At 33.6% G+C, this 20,552-nt stretch overlaps 1 protein-coding gene across 7 annotated transcripts in view; it reads right to left on the reverse strand.

Annotated features, from left to right (window-relative positions):
• Positions 1-20,552, reverse strand: part of FHIT (fragile histidine triad diadenosine triphosphatase) — a 1,244,593-nt gene that overhangs the window by 793,060 nt on the left and 430,981 nt on the right. Inside the window, exon 1 of one of the 7 annotated variants that reach the window (XM_072941593.1) lies at positions 17,064-17,086. The exons of the other annotated variants lie outside the window; for them this stretch is intronic. The gene's annotated coding sequence lies outside the window, so the exon portion shown is untranslated. Of the gene's footprint in view, positions 1-17,063; positions 17,087-20,552 lie in introns of those variants that run through there. 7 annotated transcript variants of the gene reach the window in all.

Raw genomic sequence — 20,552 nt, forward strand, 5'->3', positions numbered from 1 at the left:
AAAGTTCAGAAGGCCAGATGTCCAAAATCAAGGTGATGGTGGAGTCCTGCTCACCCCAGAGACTTTAGAAAAGATTCCCTTCCTTGCCTCTTCCACCTTCTGATGGTTCTTGGTATTTCTTGGCTTAAGGCCACATTACTCCAGTGCCTCCAAGGTCATATCTCCTTCTCTTCTGGGTGTCTCAAAGCTCACTCTGCCCCTCTCTTATAAGAATACCTTATAAGTACTTAGGGTCCCCAGGAATAATTCAGAATAATTTCCTCATCATAAGAACTTTAACTTAATTATACCTACAAAGATCCTTTTTCCAAATAAGGTCACATTCACATGTCTCAGGAATTTGACATGAATACTTTTTTAGGGACCAGCTTTCAGCCTGACACACTGGCTCAAGGGCAAACAGCAGGCATGTATATATGTTCAGATATAGGATGCACAAACTCCAGAGATCATGATCTTTTTGTTCCATGTGCTGTCTTGCATCACATCAGGTGACCTGTCATCTCTGTCCCCCCCATACCTCAGCGTCCTCTCAGTCTGCTCTACCTCCAAGCAAGGTCAGTATTCTGCTCCCCCGGCTCCAGAACCTTTACCAAGGAGATTCTGAAAAGGCTGAGCTGTCCATTAACAAATTCCATCATGTACTCTTGGCTTTCTTTCCAATACCTGAGCTTCCTGAGTCAAGTTCAAGAAAAACACTAGATCACCAAGGCAACCTAGAAATAACTATTGTATCTTTCCCCATTAATAGTGGTTTCTTAAATGTCCCCGTAAGTCTGTATAGGGCGTAAAAAATGCTAAATATCATCCTCTTTCTTTTTTCTGGACTTGCTGTATGCTATTACTTAGGAAATGAAGATGGACAAGAGAAGGAGATCAGGCTATGTCTTCTAAATTGTCCTAGATCACTCAGTATGGTTAGTCAAAACCAAGTTGCTTGATGTAGAGTCCAAACAGAAATTAGTGATGTTTCTACCTGCCTAACATGTGGGTCAGTAGGGATCTGCAAAGTTCTTTTCTGTACACATATTTTCTCATTCATTCTAGGAACCAGCACTCTCATTTACACAGATTACCTGGAATTCAATGTAATCTTTCTTTTCACAATCTACCTAGAGTTAATACTATACTATTTTACATAAAATATAGAAATTTTGCCAATGTATGTACTATTTACAAACCCCCTCCCCATTCATTTGAATTGTCATTTGAATTATAAATTTGCATGTATTATAAATCCCACAAATGACATTACTGTTTTGACTTAGAGTATTTAAAAGAAATTTAGAGGAAAAAAATGAGCTTTTATATTTACTTTACTATTCATGATTTCTCATGTTCTCCATTCTTATCTAAGTTCTCCATCTTATCTTAGACTCTAGCTCTTATTTCTTTCCATCTTAAAGAACTTCTTTTAACATTTCTTGTAGTATAAGTTGTCTGCTGACAATAAACCTTCTCAGTTTTTCTTTATTTGAAAAGGACTTTATTTTGTCTCCATTCTTTTATTTTTTTAAATTGGGGTATAGCTGATTTACAATATTATATAACAAAATGTTTCAGGTGTACAGCATAGAGATTCACAACTTTTAAAGCTTATACTCCATTTATAGTTATTGTAAAATATTGGCTATATTCCCCATTTGGTATCCTTGTAGTTTATTTTATATTGCTGCCATTCTTGAAGTATAGTTTTATTGGATATGGAATTCTGGATTGATGGTTTCTTTTCCTTTCAGCACATTAAAGATATTGTCCCATGGTCTTCAAGCTTTTATACTTTTTGAAGATAGGCTGGTAGTGTTTTAAAATACAGTTCCCTTGTATATACTATTTTTTTTTTCCCTGGCTGATGTCAAGTTTTTGTCTTGTCTTTTCAACATGTTGATTATGCTGTGTCTCCGTGTTGTGAATATGTTAAGTATATATCTTTCACTAGCTTTGGGAAGTTTGGAGCCATTATATCTTCAAATTTGCTTTAAGCCCCATTCTCTATCTCCTTTCCTTCTGGGACACTAGTTAGCTATATGTTAAAATTTTGCTATTATCCCACAGGACCCTGAAATCCTGGGCTTTTTTTCTCAATCTCTCTCTCTCTCTTTTTTTCCCCCTCTTCTCTTCACAGAGAAAATTTTTATTGATCTATCATCAAATTCACTGACTGGTGGTAATCTGCCCTGTCTATTTATGTTCCAAGGATCAGCCAGTGATTTGACCAGAAATTATACTAAGAATTTTTGGTTTCCCCCTTCTGACTCCCTTTGTTCTGAGATTCCTCTCACTTTCCAAAGGCTATGTTGCCCCAGACTGTGCCCTCTGGTTCTTGCAGATTGAAAGGCTATGGATTTCCTATTAGAGTTTCAGCTACCCCATGAGGCACTGAGTATAACAGCCTGACCTCAGGATGGGAAATTAACCCATGCAAAACCCTTCTTCCAGGTGTCAATTCACCTCCAGAATCGACCTATTTGGTAGAGTTCAACATTTTTTATGTAGTTACTGTTAGTTCCTTTTAGTTTACCTATGAATCTTATAGTTGTGGTTCTTATAAATGTACAAGAAACTTAATGATATTTTAATGGAATCTTACATCTAGCTATGTTATTGAACTCTATCAGTTTCAATGGTTTTTTTCAGTTTGGTTTCTTGGATATTTAAAACAGATAATTATACCTTTTTAAATAGTACAGGTTTATCTCTTCTTTCCTATATATACAGGATATATATAGTATATATAGCTCATATTGAATCTTATCACCTTATTCCATTGGCTAGGACACGTTGTATAATGAATAGTACAGTGTTAAAATACAGTAAGAGCAAGCACACTCATCTCTTTGGTGGCAGTAAGGGGAATATTTCCAATGGGTACTTTGCTATAGGTTTCTGATAGATATCCTGTAATATCCTTTGTATGTTCATCCTATTCCAAACTTACTGAGTATTATTTGTTTCTTGTCTTATTTAATAGGAAAGAAGAAACTATATTAATTTGTTATTCTATTTTATGCAGAAAGATTTTGTTACTCTCTTTTAATAATGAAAACCCTTAAGGCTATTCATTTTCTGCTAAATACAGCTTTGGTCATTTAAAAATGTAGATGCATACAGTTCTCATTTTTCTAACAGATTCTTATACTAGAATTGCTTCCCTCTTTGAACCTAGAGTTTTCTTTAGGAGAAGTTTTTATTTTTTTGTTATTAGTATTGCTGTTTTCCAAGTTGCTGAATTTTGCATTTAACCTTTTGTTATTCATTTCTAGTTTTATTTCATTGTAGGCAGAGCATGTAGCCTATAAACATTTTATGTTTCATAACTTAATATGGTTTTCTTTGAGGTATAATATATGACCAATTTTATACCAAATGTTTCATGACTCCCTAAAGTATGCTTTTTATTTCTCAGGAACAAAGTTAATTAAATATTTATTAAATCAGCTTTATTAGATTATTAAAATACTCTATGTATTCTGTGTTTATCTGATCCATGGAAGATCAATAAAAGTGTATTAAAGTCTCAGACAACAATTCTATTTCTATCAATTTTTCCTTATATTTCTAGCAGCTTTGTTTCATGCATTTTGTGGCTATTAATGTGTTATTGAAAATTCAAGACAGTCTTACCTTCATTGTGAAGTCTAACTCTTTGAAAGGAAATATAACTTTCTGGATCAAACTTAATGTTTTTATGGTCTTTGAGTCTATTTCGTCTAAATATTGCCAAGATTACTTTTTGTTTCATTTTGCTTTTGCCTGATAACTCTTGCCCATGCATTTTTTTTTATCTTAGTAAGTCACTTTGTTTTAGGTGTACCTCTTCTCAGTAACCATCTTCAAATTTTGCTTCTTACCTGAAATGAAGACTTTTGTATTTTATTAGACTAGTTTAATGATTATTTTATAATGAGATTCAGCTTCACAAAATGCTCTCATATTCACATTTGCTCTTCTCAATGTGTAAGGTACATAGAAAATGTCATTCCTATTTTATGCGTAAGGAAATTCAAAACCAAATATATTTCCCAGTATCACTCAGGTAATCTGCAGCAGTGTAAGACTTACTCAAACCCATGGCTTTTAACAATTATATAATATGCTCTTGCTGAACATCAATATTCAGATGGAATATTTGGTCAAATTATTTGCCTTTTTTTCCTAATAGGGAAGTTTACCCTAATTTATTTTTATTGGCATAAAGGATATATTGGGCTGTAAACTTTTGAATACTTGAAATTGTTGAGTCTATCCCTAGAAAAAACTAAGGATTTATCACAATTTCCGGTCTCTGTAAATATGATCTTGGAATTTATTATTACTGAGTATTAAATATTAAAATATTTAATATTTTAAATATTTTATTTAAATTTATTTAAATTTTTATATAAATTCATAAAAATTTAAATTTTTAAATATTAAAATTTTAATACTTATTAAAGTATTTTATATTACATATTTCATCTTTCAAAAGTATAGTTTTACACCTCTATTCAGCATTATAATAAAGTTACAATTGTTTAAATCTTACTTTTAATTGGTTGCATGATTAATGGTCAATTTCTTAATATCATTTCTTTCTGTTACTGAATTCTTAAATTTGACTTCTCTCTCAGTCACCTGAACCAGTGCTTCTTAAATCTTAAGTGCATGTAAAAATCTCCTAGAAAAACAAGAAAAAACACAGAAAGATAGCTACAGTTTACCCACAAAAATTTAGCTTCAGGAGGTTTAGGGTGGACCTGACAATCCACACGTCTAACTAGTGTCTGGATATTGCTGATGTTACTGGACCCTTAACCTCACTTTGAGTAGCACTGACCTGGCCTATATCCTTAAGCCATTTTCCTATTAAAGAGGTTTTATGTTTTCTTTTATCTTGCATATTTGAGAATTTCTTTCTGCTACTTTTACAAGTGAAAGACAACCTGGCTATATTTATCTTTCAAGAGTACACTCTTGCAAACTGTTCTAAGCAATTTTTTTGTAGATTTTATAGCAACAGCACCTATTATACAGTGTGACATTTAAGGAAAAAAAAAAAAAAGGCCAGTCTGATTTTTCAGTCTCTTTATAAGGTAAACTGTTTTCTTTGCCTGCATTCTTAAAGGATTTTTTTTTTCCTTTATTCTTTTAAGGTTTAAAAAATTGCCAAGTTGTAATGGTATGGAACCCTTTTCATCAGTGTTGTCTGAGGTATGGAAAGCCCTTTCAATTTGCATGCTGAGGCTTTTTTGTTTTTGTTTATATTTTCACTCAGAAGAGATTTTAATTTTTGATTATTACTTGTGTTCCAATTATTGCTGCCTCAAGCACATCTATAATTCTTAGGTTATATCTAGTGTTTCAGCCTATGATCTCTGTCTTCTATACTTTTAACCTTCTCTATCTCATTAATTTAACTTTTATTGTTCTTTTCTTCTTCACTTTGAAAGAACTTATCAATTTTCCTTCAACATTTTATATATATATATATATATATATATATATATATATATATATATATAAATGCTGACTTCTTTTCATCTTCTAATGCAGATTTTAATTGTACAGCATTCTGGTTTCTTTTCCATGATTTTTTGACTGACCTGCCTCCTTTTCCAAATCGTCATGCTTTCTTTTAATCTAAGCTTATTCTCTCTCTGTTTCCTGATGTTATTGATGATGCCAAACTTCTAAAAATTCTTTCATATTCCTGTAGCAATTCATCCTCAGGGGTCAAAAATTCTTTCATATTCCTGTGGCAAATCATCCTCAGAGGTCAACTGTTACTGACACTTCGTTTTTCGTTGTCTATCATGATTTTTTAATTTTTAGTTTATCATGAAAGAGCCAGTATCTGCCAAGAAAAAGATGACTGTCTTATGTGTTACTTGAATCCCCTAAAGGTGGATTGTAAGTTAGTTTGCAGGACTTATATCCCAATTCTACTCCTCTAGCAGATTTTCCATCTAGTGGAGCTCCTTGAGTTGATGTAGAATCTTCTAGCACCACTGCCTAGATCTATGTCCAATCTGAATTAAAAACAAACAAACAAACAAAAAAAACCGCAAGAATCCCCAACCCCCTCCTTTACCTTCAGCATAGCTAAGGTGCTTTAACTATGACAGATATTGACAAATATACTTCTAAACATATTACTGACCCAAGTACTGGGCAGAATAATGACCTCTCCAAAGATGTTTACATCCTAATCCCTGGAGGCTATGAATATGTTAAGTTACATGGCAAAGGAGAATTAAGTTGGCAGATGGAATTAAAGTTGCTAATCATCTAGCCTTAAAATAGAGAGATTATCCATTATTACTCAAGTGGACCCAATGTAATCATAAGGGTCCTTAAATAAGAAGAGAAAGAGGTAGAAAAGTCAGAGTGGTGCAATATGAGAAAGACTTCATTGGCCACTCCTGGCTTTAAACATGGAAGAGGACCACAAGCCAAGGAATGTGGGAAACTTCCAGAAGCTGGAAAAGACAAGGAAACCCATTCTCCCCTAGAGACTCCATAAAGAAATTCAGCCCCCTGACACCTTGATTTTATCCTGATGAAATCTATTTCAGACTTCTGACCTCCAGAAATTTAAAATAATAAATCTGTGTTATTTTGATCCCACTATATTTGTGGTAATGTATTACACAAGCCATAAGAAACTAATACATGACCATATCTTTGGTCAATCACTATCTGCATTCTCCACATGAATTTAGAAATAAAAGTCTGTATTAACAGTGGTACTTCAAAAAAAGTGCTTACATTGTATAGGAATTTTCATTTATTTTTGTAATTACTCTCTGCATAATTCTGAACCAGGGGAATGACTGCAGCCAAAAGATTAAAGGGCTTTCCTTCTTCTAATCATAGCATAAGGGAACCGTTAGTTGAAATGGTTCATTCTAGTTCCTCCAAACTTCTACTTTAAATAGACCCCTCTACAGGAATTTAGAATAGGTTGACTATAAGAACTGGTTTTTAAACCCAAAGACCTACTGTCAATTAATCTTCGACAACGGAGGCAAAAATATTCAATGGAGAAAAGACAGTCTCATCAGCAAGTGGTGCTGGGAAAACAGGACAGCCACATGTAAATCAATGAAATTATAACATTCCCTCACATTATACACAAAAATAAACTCAAAATGGCTTAAAGATTTAAATATAAGATAAGACATGATAAAGCTCCTAGAAGAAAACATAGGTAAAAACATTCTCTAACATAAATCTTAGCAATGTTCTCCTAGGGAAGTCTACCCAGGCAATAGAAATAAAAGCAAAAATAAACAGATGGGACCTAATTAAACTTATAAGCTTTTGCACAGCAAGGGAAACCATAAGCAAAACAAAATGACAACCAATGGAATGGGAGAAAATATTTGCAAATGATGCGACTGACAAAGGTTTAATTTCCAGAATATATAAATAGCTCATACAACTTAATAACAAAACACCAAACAACCTAATCCAAAAATGAGCAGAAGACCTAAACAAGCAGTTTTTCAACAAAGACATACAAATGGGGGAAAGGGAGTGGGAAAGGATAAATTTGGGAGTTGGGGATTTGCAAATGTTAGGCACTATATATAAAAATACATAAAAAACAAATTTCTTCTGGATAGCACAGGGAACTATGTTTAATATATTGTAATAACCTTTAATGAAAAAGAATATGAAAACAAATATATGTATATATATGCATGATTGGCTTTTGGTAGTAAAACTATATATTCTTGGGTATTTTAATAGCAAATTGGGAGCAGTTGTATTAGAGCCTACTATCCAGGTATCAATTTAATTTCATGCATTCGTCAATCTCTTTTTGGATAAGATGCTATTCCTACTAACTCACTCACTTGTGAGTGAATGCAAACTTAAGAAATTATATAAAGTGAGCATGTTTTTCTAATGGTAAGAATTCTTCTTCCTTTAAATAAGGTAGAACCATGGCCTATCTATTTTAATTTTGTGCTGCACTACTTTTCCTTGGGGAAGAAGTAAAAGATCACATTTTCAAATGTTTCTCTCTGGATAGGAGGTTACTAGGAGTGAGATTTCCATATGTTTTGATTTGCCCAAGTAGGTATTCTCTACTCACTGGTCTCTGGAAATCACTGTGTTTACCCAAGATTTAACTCAAGAGGCTAAAGTCATAGGTAAATATTAAGAGGAAATTGACAAAAGCATATTAAGTTCTAAGGAATAAGCTATACCTTTCTAAAAGAAACACATTATTACAGAGTTAACACAGCACTGCTTTCTACCTTGCCAGTACTGAAGGCCACATGGCAACCAATACTCTTCACATGACCTTGCTTGTCCTGCAAACTTTCTGCACTGCCCATAAAGAGCCAAAGCACAACATAATTTAAAGAACACCATAAACTCATTCATCCACGTGTACCAGATCTTAGGCCATCAGGCTTCTCACTGCTCCGACTATAAGAATCACCTTATACTTGCATGCCGGCCACAACTATTCTAGATGCATAGTCCTTTAGCTGGACCAGCACTGACTGAAAAGAAGCATCCTCTGCTATTAGCCTGCAATGTGGTATAACATTTCTACCACTGCAATCAGACAAGACAAAGACTTTGTATCTCCAGGAGGATTAAGTCAAAGGATAGATGGACTGACCAAGGAGGAAAGCCATTAGTCTTTGTCAGATAAGTATGATTACTTGATGGCATTTGTTGCTTAGTAGAGCTGCGAAAAATGTGGACAAAATTAAGCAGGCTAATTTGGGAAGGACGAGAAGGCAAATTTGAGACCCAATAGGACATGGGTAAGGAACACTCAGATACTAAATTTTCTTTAGGTATGATCCTGTCCTGGTAGAGCTAACTGGTGGGCTCTTCAAAATATAGATATTCTCTTGGTAGTGTTAGCCAATGTGAACCCAACATGAAAGAAAATGAAAAGCATCATAACTTTTTAAAAACAAACAAGTATTTTCATTTTTATGAGAGCTTATGAAACGAATGGTGAAAAGCATGGGCTCTAAAAGTCAAGCTGTGAAGGTTCAAATTCTGGCCTTGCCCCTTACACAAATGTGATGTAACTTCCTTATGCCTCATTTCCTGCATCTGTCAGCTGAGGATAATTACCTCACTGGCTACTTTGGGAGCATGAGCTTTGATAATACATGTAAAGCTCCCAGTAATAGTTGAATATAACTGCTGCTCCTAGGGAGAAGCTGCAAAACCTTCTGAGTAAGAACAGGGCTGTCCAGGCTCTGTCAATTAATAGCTGTGTGGTCTGAGGTAACTTATTTAAGTCCTTTATGCCTCACTTTCCTCAACTGTACAATGAGACTAATAATAATAAATAACCATATCAAGGTTATTGTGAAGAATGAGTTACAGCTTGCAAAAAATGTTTAAAAGAGTGTCTGTCACATAATGTGTTCATAAATAAATTATTCAGCTCTCTTCAGTTTTAAAACTGTGATCATGGAACCCCAAGGGCTCTGTAGTGGTAGCCTGGGGGCCCATGGGGTAGAGTGGAGATAAGGAAGACAGAGCCCAGCCACACTCTCCATTCAAACAAAGTAAACTATGGGAGACATTTTCTTTGAGTAAAGGATCCGGCTGCGTTAAAAGATAAATAAATAAATAAATAAATAAATAAATAAATAAATAAATAAATAAATAAAAAGTAAGGGAGGGGGAGACAGGGGAGGAGGGAGGGAGACAGGAGAAAAAGAGAGAAGGAAGCAAACCATAGTTCTATACCAGTATGCCCTCATAAAATCTCTGTATCACTCTAGTCTTTTACAAAACATTCAATGTTTATATATATATATAAACATATATATATATATATATATATAAACATATATGTTTATATATATATATATATATATTTTTTTTTTTTAGAGAATTTAACCAGACTATTTTCAAGGTTTCTTCTAGGTAGAAAACTCTGTCTCTTGAAAAGTGAATTTCAGTAAATTCAAATTTTAAAGACATACATGGCCAAACTTCTTGAGGGTAAACAGAAATCTCAATAATTCTAATTTAACATGCAAATTATGAGTATTTACCACAGAAAAATGAATAATAAATCACCCCTGAGTTCAAGTGCTTGCCGTGCAAAATTGCCTATTTCCTAGAACATTAAGAAATCTGTTTTTAAATTGCTTTTTATTAATTTTGCTCTCATGATGGTTGCTCTTCAAAGCAACTTGGAAAATGTGCCTTCTTCAGCATTAAGGAGATAAAGGAGAAATGAGGAAAGCAAAATATGGTGCCATTAACAAAAGTAAAGAGTCCTTGGATCAGAGGTCTGGGCTCTAGAAGACATTTTTTAAATGTCACCAGACAAAATTTATGGCATAAAAGGGAATGTTCCTTAGTCATTCTGAGTATTGTTATCTACATGAATAATAAATCACAAGGCTTTTTATCCATTTATGGCTGAACATTATGACCTTAGATAGATTGGTGATGTGATTTACTCCACTGATATCAATGAAACTGAAACCTACTGAAAATGCCACTGGATTGGCCCCAAATTCTGGAAAATCAATGAGGCTTGAGAGAACAAACAGTCTGAGGAGAGATTTTAAAAATGCAAATATTTTTGGCACCATTAAATCAGTGAACTCATTAAGATTTCTTTTAAATAACTACCTATCTGTCTTTGCTACATAGAAAACCCAAGTCCGTTTGAGCTTAACAGGGTTGTCATAATTTTATGGAGATTATCACTAGTATTTGCCCCAAATTACACTGAATTATTATATTTTACCTTTAAAGATGAATGTAGCATGATTCCATTCATACGAAATTTAAAATTTGCAAAATTTATAGTGATTAGAAGTACAGCCATTGATGATAAAATTATGAAGGAATGCAAGGAAATAATTATTACAAAGGACAGGATAGTGACTACCTCTAATGTGGTCAGAGAGAAGACTAAGATTAGGAGGTTTTTCAGGGGACTCTTGGGACACTGAAAATATTCCACGTCTTGACCTGAGTAAATCTTGACATGGATGTTCATTTGTAATTATTCATTAAGCTGCACATCCATGTTCTATATACTTTCTTTATATTAATTATATTTCATAATTTTATTTAAATAGGATATTCTATTCTGAGGTGACTCCCGAGTCTATTACATAGGTGATACTTATACCAAAAAAGTATTCACTATTTATTTGAAATTGAAATTTAACTGGGCATTCTTATTTTTATCTGGCAAACTTTCCCCAATAGCAGTTAGATTACAAATACTTTTTTTTTTTAAGAGCAAAATAAACCACAGATACAATGTGTTCTTTGAAGTCTTGGTAATTCCAGTTTTATATCCTATTAATATGATAAATTTGGGTCTCAAGGTTGTGACTGCCGCCCCCACCCCCCATTCTGTGTCCAGGGACTATAAACAAAAGTAGACTACATAGATGCAAATTATAATTTATTTATAGGAGGGCAAAGAAGCTGACCTTTATAAATACAGCCATGCCTTTAAGGAGAGCTTCAAGTCACAAACAAATCTGAAAAAAATTTTAATCTGCTCTTTTTCTCAAAGCAATGATTTGCCTTTTTTTTTTAATGTGCATTTGTTTGCACAGGAAAGGAAAAGACAATGAAACAGGTAAAATGGATGGTATATTGCTCCCTCATACATGAAGAATTACACATCTGTCTAACAATACTAACCACTCTGAAAGATAATTATGGATCAATGCTTTAAAAAATATCCCGAATTGCCTGCAGAAATGGCAAGGAGAATTCAATTAAACTATTTGTAAAAGCCAGTCTTTTTTTTCCTATCCATCTGCTACTTGAAATGGGATGACCTTTCAAATAGTGCTCGCTGTTCTCAAAGCAAATTCTAAATAAAGAAGTGGAATGTGGCTTTTTTTCCCCCTTTCCACCAGGTTCAGCATAGATAGAGCATTTGTACTGACATTCTACACCACTCAAAAGAATGCAGATTTGGCTTCTGGAACATAAAAGAGGCATTTTAGGAATATCAATCAGGCTCTGTCCCAAGTCTTCAGTCATGACATTTGCCTTCTATCAGAAAAGTGTGCTGCTTCCGAGATAAGTGTTTGGGAACAAGCTACACTAAGTAATTTTCTCCCTGGGGAAAAACTGGAAACGCCACCCCCAAACAAATGAGATAAAGTAAACACATAGTGAGGAATCCCTTGTTAAGCTTCCTATGGCAGGAGAGCTAATTCAAAAAGGTCAAGTATTTAAGTAATAATAGACTCAAAACAGACCTTCCAAAGGACTCTCCATAGACCTTATGTTATCAACTAACAGTTTGTACTGAGACTATTAACAGCAGTGCTTGCTTCACCGCATCTGTATATTTTTTACCTTGTTTTACTGTTCCCCTTGCACTCTTAATTTTTAAAACATTTCCAATTCACCCTTTGTGCCTTTTTTCTTTTTTAATAGGATGTATTTAAGAGATTCACTGGATAGCTAAAGTACAGCAAGCACATTTCCAAAAGTTAAAAATAATACAGGAAAATATAAAAGATAATCTACTACCTCATCACCCAGAGAAAACTACTGCTAAATCTGGTGTGTATACTTCCATCCATTTTAATGCATAAATATATCAAAAGATTGGCTCATACTATGTTACAACTGGAATCTAACACACTGATCGACTGTTTTGTGCATATCCTTCTATGTCGTAAGTGTGCTGAAAGGGAACGTTGCCTGCCATTCCGGTAAACAACTATTGCCTTAAACTTCTAGGTTGTGCATAGGAAACAAATAGGAAATTTACATCACTATACATGAATGTTCATTATAACTACGAAACTTTGTACTTGTGGCCTTATGTGTGTACCTAATTGTAATACAACTTGTAAATGGATTTATTTAAATACTCAACTATTCATGAATATAGAGATTTACAGCTTTTTTCATTGTTATAAACAAGGCTGTAATGGATATCAAGATGCAAATCTTTACAATTATTTCCTTTCTAGAAGTAGCAATGGCTGGACAGGAAAGTATGAACATTATCAAAATTTTAAGTTAATATTGCCAAACTTCCCTCCAGAAAGTTTACCCAGCGATGTACATAACTCTGTTTAACAGTAGACGCACTGGATAACATTGAGAAGTATCCATTTCTAGGACACTTGACAGTCTGAACAAAATCTCATTATTGCTCTGATTATAACTGCTTTGATAATTAATGCAGCTGAAAATTTTATTGGTGTTTTATATCTTCTCCTTTGTGAATTACCATTCAAATATTTTGCTCATTTCTTAATGAGGTAAAAGCATTATCTTAAAATACAATAATACCATGAGGATTTAAGACAAATATATATACATATAAAAGCAGAAAAATGCTACAGAGTAATTAGTTAAATATGAAAAATAATACATACTCAGCATAACAAATAAAAAAACACATACATATGTATTCTGACAAATATGTTTCTGTTTAACAAAATTAAACACACACACACATAAAATAAACTAATACTTTCCACCAGCCCTATTTCCAATTCCATTTTCCCGTGGTAACTAATGAAAAACAAAAACAGAAAATACAAACAATTACTTGGTTATTCTTCCACATCTTTCTCTAGGTTCAAACAAAATATATACAAACACAGATTTGTATAAAGAGCCACTCTTTCCTTTTTCATCTTAATGGGCTCATACTTTCCCAATTATTCAACCAAATGAATATTCACTTATTTTATCATGGACATGTTGGACATCACATATAGATCTACCTAATTATTGTTACTCATTGCAAAATATTCCACAGTATAGTTATAAATATGCTCAATAATTTCCCTATTAATGAGCTATTTGGTTAATGTTTTGTTTTTGCCACTACAAACAATGCAGCACACATCATTGACTATACATTTTTACATGATAAAAATTCCCAATAGTAGAGGAGCAGTGTCACAGAGCAGGTATACCGTTAACTTTTATAGATGCTTCCAGATCTATCAGAGAATGAAAGCTTTCTGCTTCCTCATTATAATATGAATTTGTATTTCCAAGACTACTAGTGAGCTTGAGCAGATTTTAATAAATCTACTGGTCATTTAAATTTTGACTTTTGTGAATTGCAAGTTAGTACCCTTAGCCATTTAAAAAAATTTGTGTAATTTTATTTCATCAGTGTATAGGAGTTCCTAGTTTTCTAATATTTATATTGTTTATATCTTTAATTCAACTGAAATTTATTTTTTAATTCTATGGTGCGAAATAGAGGTGTATCACTTACAACTTACATATGAAAAGCTTGCTTTTACAACATTTTTTTATATAAACATACATTTCCCACTGAATGAAAAAGCTACTTTTACTAAATCTTTAGCTTATTACTACATATTTTGATCTGTTTCTGACTTTTTTCTATTCCATTGATCAATTCTTCTCATGGCCAATAACATACTGTTTTCATAACAGCAACTTTATATTAAGTTTTAATGTCTAGAAGCAAGAGTCAAAATAAAAACCTGTTGCCATTCTGACTGGAATTCCATTAATACATGTATTATTTTAGAAAAAATTACATTTTATAATATTTGGAAATATTAAAAAACATATTATGACTATTACTTTTCTTGGTAAATTTATTACTAAGAATTTTATATTCTTTGTTTACATAAATGAATTTTTTTCTATTTCTATGTAACTGGGTATTAAAGGTATAAAAAGCTTTGATTGTTTAGTATATTTATCTTGTGGCCATCCAGCTTACATGTTTTCTTAGTAATAGTTTGTTTCAGAGTCTTAAGTTTTCTAGAAATATAATCATATCATCTGAAAATGAAGATAACTCTGCTTGATCTTTTCCAATATTTATACTGCTTAACTTCATTATTTAATTATATCATATAGAACCCACAACACAGTGCTAAATAACAGTGTTGACAGGAAATATCTCTCTTGGCGGAGGGTATAGCTCAGTGGTAGAGTGCATGCCTAGCACCCACAAGGTGCTGGGTTCAATTTCCAGTACCTCTGTTCAAAAAAATAAACAAATAAATAAACCTAAAAAAATTACCTACCCTCATTAAGTAAACAAAAAACAAGGGGGGAGGGTAAAAAAGGAAATATCCCTCTGCATTTTTCCTGGTGTTAATGGAAATGGCTTTTAAATTTCACTGTTTAATATAATAATGTGATAATAGGTTTTTTCAAATATTGTTTATGTTTCATTAACTACCTTCAATGCTCATTTTATTTACATAGTTATTAGAAATTGCTTATAAATTTAATAAAATTCTTTTTTGGCATGTGTACTTGATTGAATAGAGTCCTCCCAAAATTTATGGCCACCTGTGGATCCTATTTTGCAATGGGATCTTTGCATATATAATTAGTTAAATGAAGATGAGGACCTACTAGTATCCTCCTAAGAAGAGAAAATAGAGCTACAGACAGACGGTGAAGGAGAACTCCACATGAGGACAAAGGCAGGTATTGGAGTCAAATCTCTACAGGCCCAGGAACACCAAGGACTAGCAGCACCACTACAAATTAGGAAGAGGCAAGGAAGGATCATCCCTTAGTTTTCAGAGAGAGTATGATCCTGTCAGCATCTTTATTTTGAACCCCTAGCACCCAGAACTGTGAGAGGAAAAAAAATTTTCTGTTGTGTTAAGCTACCCAATTTAATATTTTGTTACAATAACCTTCAGGAACTAACACAGCATGTATTGATATAATCATACCATTTTTTTATCTTTTAATCTGCTAATGTGATGAATGGTTCAGATAAACTTCCAATTCTGAACCAGTTTATAATTTTTGAAATAAACCCAATTTCAAACATTTTATTATATTTTCATAAGCAATTGGACTGTAGTTGCTATTTTTAAATGTATATACTTCTACACACAAAAATAAAATTGGTATGAAAATATTTTTAGTACTATCTATATCAGGTTTTGATATAAAGTTATGCTCTATTTGTACAATTACTTGAGGCCCCTTCTTTCTTTCTCTAGAGTCTTAATTGTTTGATAACCATAGGGAGTATATGTTTTTCATGCTAAGATTTAATTTAGCTATAAAACCGTTTGGGCCTGGTGCCTTTTTGAATCGTATCACTTAAACAATCCTCCACTTTCTTTTACAATTATTATTATTAATTTTTTTTACTTTTCGTATGTGAATATTGATGTTTTATATATTCCTAAAGAATGACTGTTTCTTCTAGATTTTCAAATAAATGGCTATAGAATTTTTTCAAAATTCTACTGATACCAACACTGATTTAAAGAGTTGACGAGGAACACAGCAGGGTATATAGTCCTTTCCTCCCCCCCCCTCCACTGCATATGGATGGAATCAAAAGAGGACAATCCTCAAAGAAAGAAAAGAACCATTCTTTTTGGTAGAGCAGTAGCTCTTATCCCTTGTTAGAAACTCTAAACAAACCCATAGAGAATATTCTCATCCAAATCATCAGGGTTGTGTCACAATAAAACCTAGGTGTTTGGTCCTCAAGTCATTTGATACTCTCCTGGAGCCTTAGGAAAACTATGCAGAAAAATTATTGACATTTCCATTGAGCTACAATAAAGCTCCCATTCTTTTGGAAACACTTGATAAAATTTTTTACAAAGAATCATCCTTCCCTTATACCTACACACATTTTAAAATACCTTCAATTTTTCTAAGAGCAATTTTCCCTACAATTCTCCTAGACTTCAAACTCGTATCCTTTTATTCATAGCAGATGGAGGAAATTAGAGTAACATATTTGCTCTAAAATCATTAGTGTTGCATCAGCACTTCCAATCTAAATGGCATTTCAAGCGGTTCTTGTTACGTGGATCAAGAGTTTGCTCTAGGCACAAAGAGACATAAAAACAACTATGAAATTTTTTTTTTACCAATTAGTGTTTGCATCTTGATTTCTTCAACATCATTCTGTCAGGATTTTAAACACAAATCAAATCAGAAGAACAGAGTGGTCCAATTCAAGTCACAGGTCATAATTTGTTCACTGGCCAGTCCTCTGATAAATCATTATAGCTACTTTTTAAAAACAATATTTTCAAAACTGACCATTAACTGCTAGGTTATCTGGAAGACTGGGAATATATTCTTACCTTTCAGATACCAGCCTGGTCTTTAGCCTCCTGAAATGCCTAAAAGTAGCTGGTGAGCTTCAAATGACTGCTACTCTGTTCAAGAGCTAAATATAGTCCCTAGCTTGAAAATGAGCCAATCCACGAGTGTTTCTTTAGCACATGCTATGTTAAGTCCACTGTGGAAATTTCTTTTAGGTTTAAGATACTATGCACCTGGAAAAATGCAATTTCATGTAGACAGAAGAACAATCATAGAAAGTGATACCAGATAGCAACAGCCATACTTTGTATTTGTACACTGCATTACAATTTTCAAACTACTTTCATGATACTTTCTATATTTTATCCTCATAGTATATCTATAATGAATGCAGGATAAAAGAGGAGGGAGACATAAACACAGAACTCTAGAGATGAAAGTGACATTAAAGACGGTCAATAACACTCTTTCACAGATCAGAAAACAGAACCAGAGGGAACTGAGGACCTTTGCCCTCCTGCACAGCCAGGCTGCAAGGCTAATAAAGTGAAGACTGGTCACCACAAACATTAACAAAAAGATTCATAAAAATAAGAGAAGAAACAGACACATGATAGGCGCAAAGGACACTAATTCTGATCTGACACATGTGTTTTCCTAAAAAGCAACTGTATTAAACTACAGTTTGAAATTCAGTGCTGGTCCCTTAGGACCATTTGGCTATGGTGGTTTTATGCCATTACTAGATCCCTCAGAGAGGAATGCAATTTTGAAATCCACAGTTTTCAGTAGTGTGTGCAAGCCTTTGAAGAACATACTGATGTAGTTATAAATGGTATACACACATATACATGAAAACTTAAAATTCACTACATAACTATGGAAAGGAGCCTAAATATTCTGTAGTTTAATTAAGAAGCTATTCATGCATTTGCTACCCATACACCCTCCATCTATCCTCTACTCTCCCACCCCAGCAAGTCCCAGTCAATTATCTTAATATTGTGGCCTCTCTATCATATAGTAAGGTTTGAAAATGATCTTTCCTTTAAAGAAGAATATATTAGAAGTGTATATTTTATGTTACAGCATTCTCAAAAATACATCTCAACAATGCACAGGGTGGGGTCCTAAGATCTCCGCTTCAATAGACAATAGCCATTCTGCACAATTCAGTCCAGAATATTTTTTAAAATCTGCATCTGGGATATCATCATAATTCTAATAAGAGACTGCATTATAGAAAAATGTAAAAACATTAAAAATTAAATTATTATTTCAAAGAGAAGAAATTCACAGTGGTTGTGAAAGATCACACCAGGGTTAGAGAACAAATCCCTGTTAGAATAAACAATTTATTATTGGAATGCACAATAATAACCTTGACACTTTAAAAATGCTTTCTGCCACCCTTTAAATGTCTGAGGATAGAGGATGTAAAACACAATGTCTGACGCACCATGGAAAGTTTTATGATTCTTCTCAAAAAAAAAGGAAGAACAAATATCTCTATTTCCATTCCGGATCTGCACAATATATTCTTGCATCCCATTTGCTCTGATTCATTTACATTTTGCTGAATTCTGTTTTTGTCCATTTTCATCATTCAAAAGATAAAAAAAAAAATCAACAACGACAAAAAGCCCTCAAAAGATGCTTTCAGATGAAATCGCAAAGAAAATAAGTACATGAATTAGTGAAGCGACATCCAAATGTATACAAATGTGGCAGTTACATCTTTCCTCATCTTGTCCGAGAATTAATTGCACCACTGAATTTATACATCCAGCCTGCTCCGTGCAGACAGGAGCCCAAGCCGGAAGCAAACTCTTTGAATAACAACACTGCCTCCTGATTCTTTTCACATGGCTACATTTTTGACATTTCCTTCAGTATTCTACCTAGTTGCAGTATGACTATGACAAAAGATTTCTGTAGGCATGACTGGCACATCTGTGGTGAGTGGCAGGGAATGGAAAGAGGCAACAAGTCCCTTTAGTGGCTCCAAAAAGCCCACAGGCATTCTGCAAACGTTGTGCATACGTGCTCGAAGTAAAGGATATAAAAAGTAGAAACCGTGATGACAATTTTAATCACTTGACAGACAATTCCATGATCTACTAGGACTTAATAATGACAAAGCCTCTGACACACCAGAGACTGACAGGAATACATTCTCTCTCTGCCTCTCAGTTTCTTTAAATGTTTATATGAGAGTTTGACAGATGGATGGAGATGACCTTAACATAGTATTTATTTAATCTATCCAAGGATACATTATAAATGGCTAAATTTGACTATAATGAGATTTTCTTGGTTATTTTTAATCTGGTTCAAATCACTTCTCTGGGCTCTAGAACTTTATCCCAGACCCTAGGAGCTGTCAGGTGTCAGTAATCAGAGTTAGCCCATCTGTAGTCAGTGTGGCCCAAAGTTCTGCCTACAAAGTAACAATTAGAGTCAAGTCTTTTCTGGAAATGCCAATTACTGCTCTTTGTCATCCTTGTTGAATGTCTCCTTAATGTAAGAATGACATAATATTTTTACCCTGTCAAACTGAAGAATATTATTTAAAAGCACACCCAGAGTTGGCAAGAGTACAGGGAACAAAGCATGCCCAAAGATGATGGTGGGAATGTAAATTGTAACAACCTTTCTGGAATGCAGTCTGATAACACACAGCATGATGTTTTTACCCTACTGTATTCACTGATACTTTTGGGGGACATGATTCTCTATTGTAAAACATTCTTCAGAACAAGACTTTTAATGTCTGTATGGCATTTTGTCATGTGAATACACTATAGTTTTTCATTGTTTCCACATTTGTCAGCTGTTAGTTGTTTTCAACTTTGGTTATAATAAATAATGCTACAGAGAGCATCTTTGTAAGTACATTTCAAAATTGTGCTCTGTTTATTCCTTAGGATTGACACCTAGAAGTGGAAATACAGCCATTAACAAGGTTTACCTTCAAGTATAATTTTGTCCTAGCAACTAAGGAATTAATGCTCAACAAACCTATTCCTAAATTAGGATTCCAGAATATCATTCTTTAGTAGGAAAAATATATATGGTAAAATTGACACTGCTTATTTACATAGCCTTGATGATAGGTAATTCCTCTGAAAAAAACAAATCAGATAGCATGCATGACTGAGTATGCACTAACTCAAAAAGGACAAATCAGGTCCTACCAAAAGGACATTCATTTCAAGCAAAGGCACAGTCTGCTGAGTTAACTGCCTTCTGTCTAGAGCCAAGATTCTCTTCTCAAGGCCACTGATGTAAGCCCATGAACACATTCTTACCATCATTGGTTTGCATGAGTTTGCCTGTCTTTTGAAGCCAGATAAACAACCTGAGTTTATTGAAACTGAAAAGCCAGAATGCTGTGAAACATTCTGTAGCTGCCAAACCTTACCTCCCTGGTGGCGTGAGTAAAGAGGTTCCTGTCTAAAGGAAAACATGATTGACCCTTAAACAAAACTCCAGATTTTAGAAGTCAATGAGTAATGACATACCAC

The sequence above is a fragment of the Vicugna pacos genome, chromosome 17, assembly GCF_048564905.1.
Source record: "Vicugna pacos chromosome 17, VicPac4, whole genome shotgun sequence".
Taxonomy (NCBI): Eukaryota; Metazoa; Chordata; class Mammalia; order Artiodactyla; family Camelidae; genus Vicugna; species Vicugna pacos.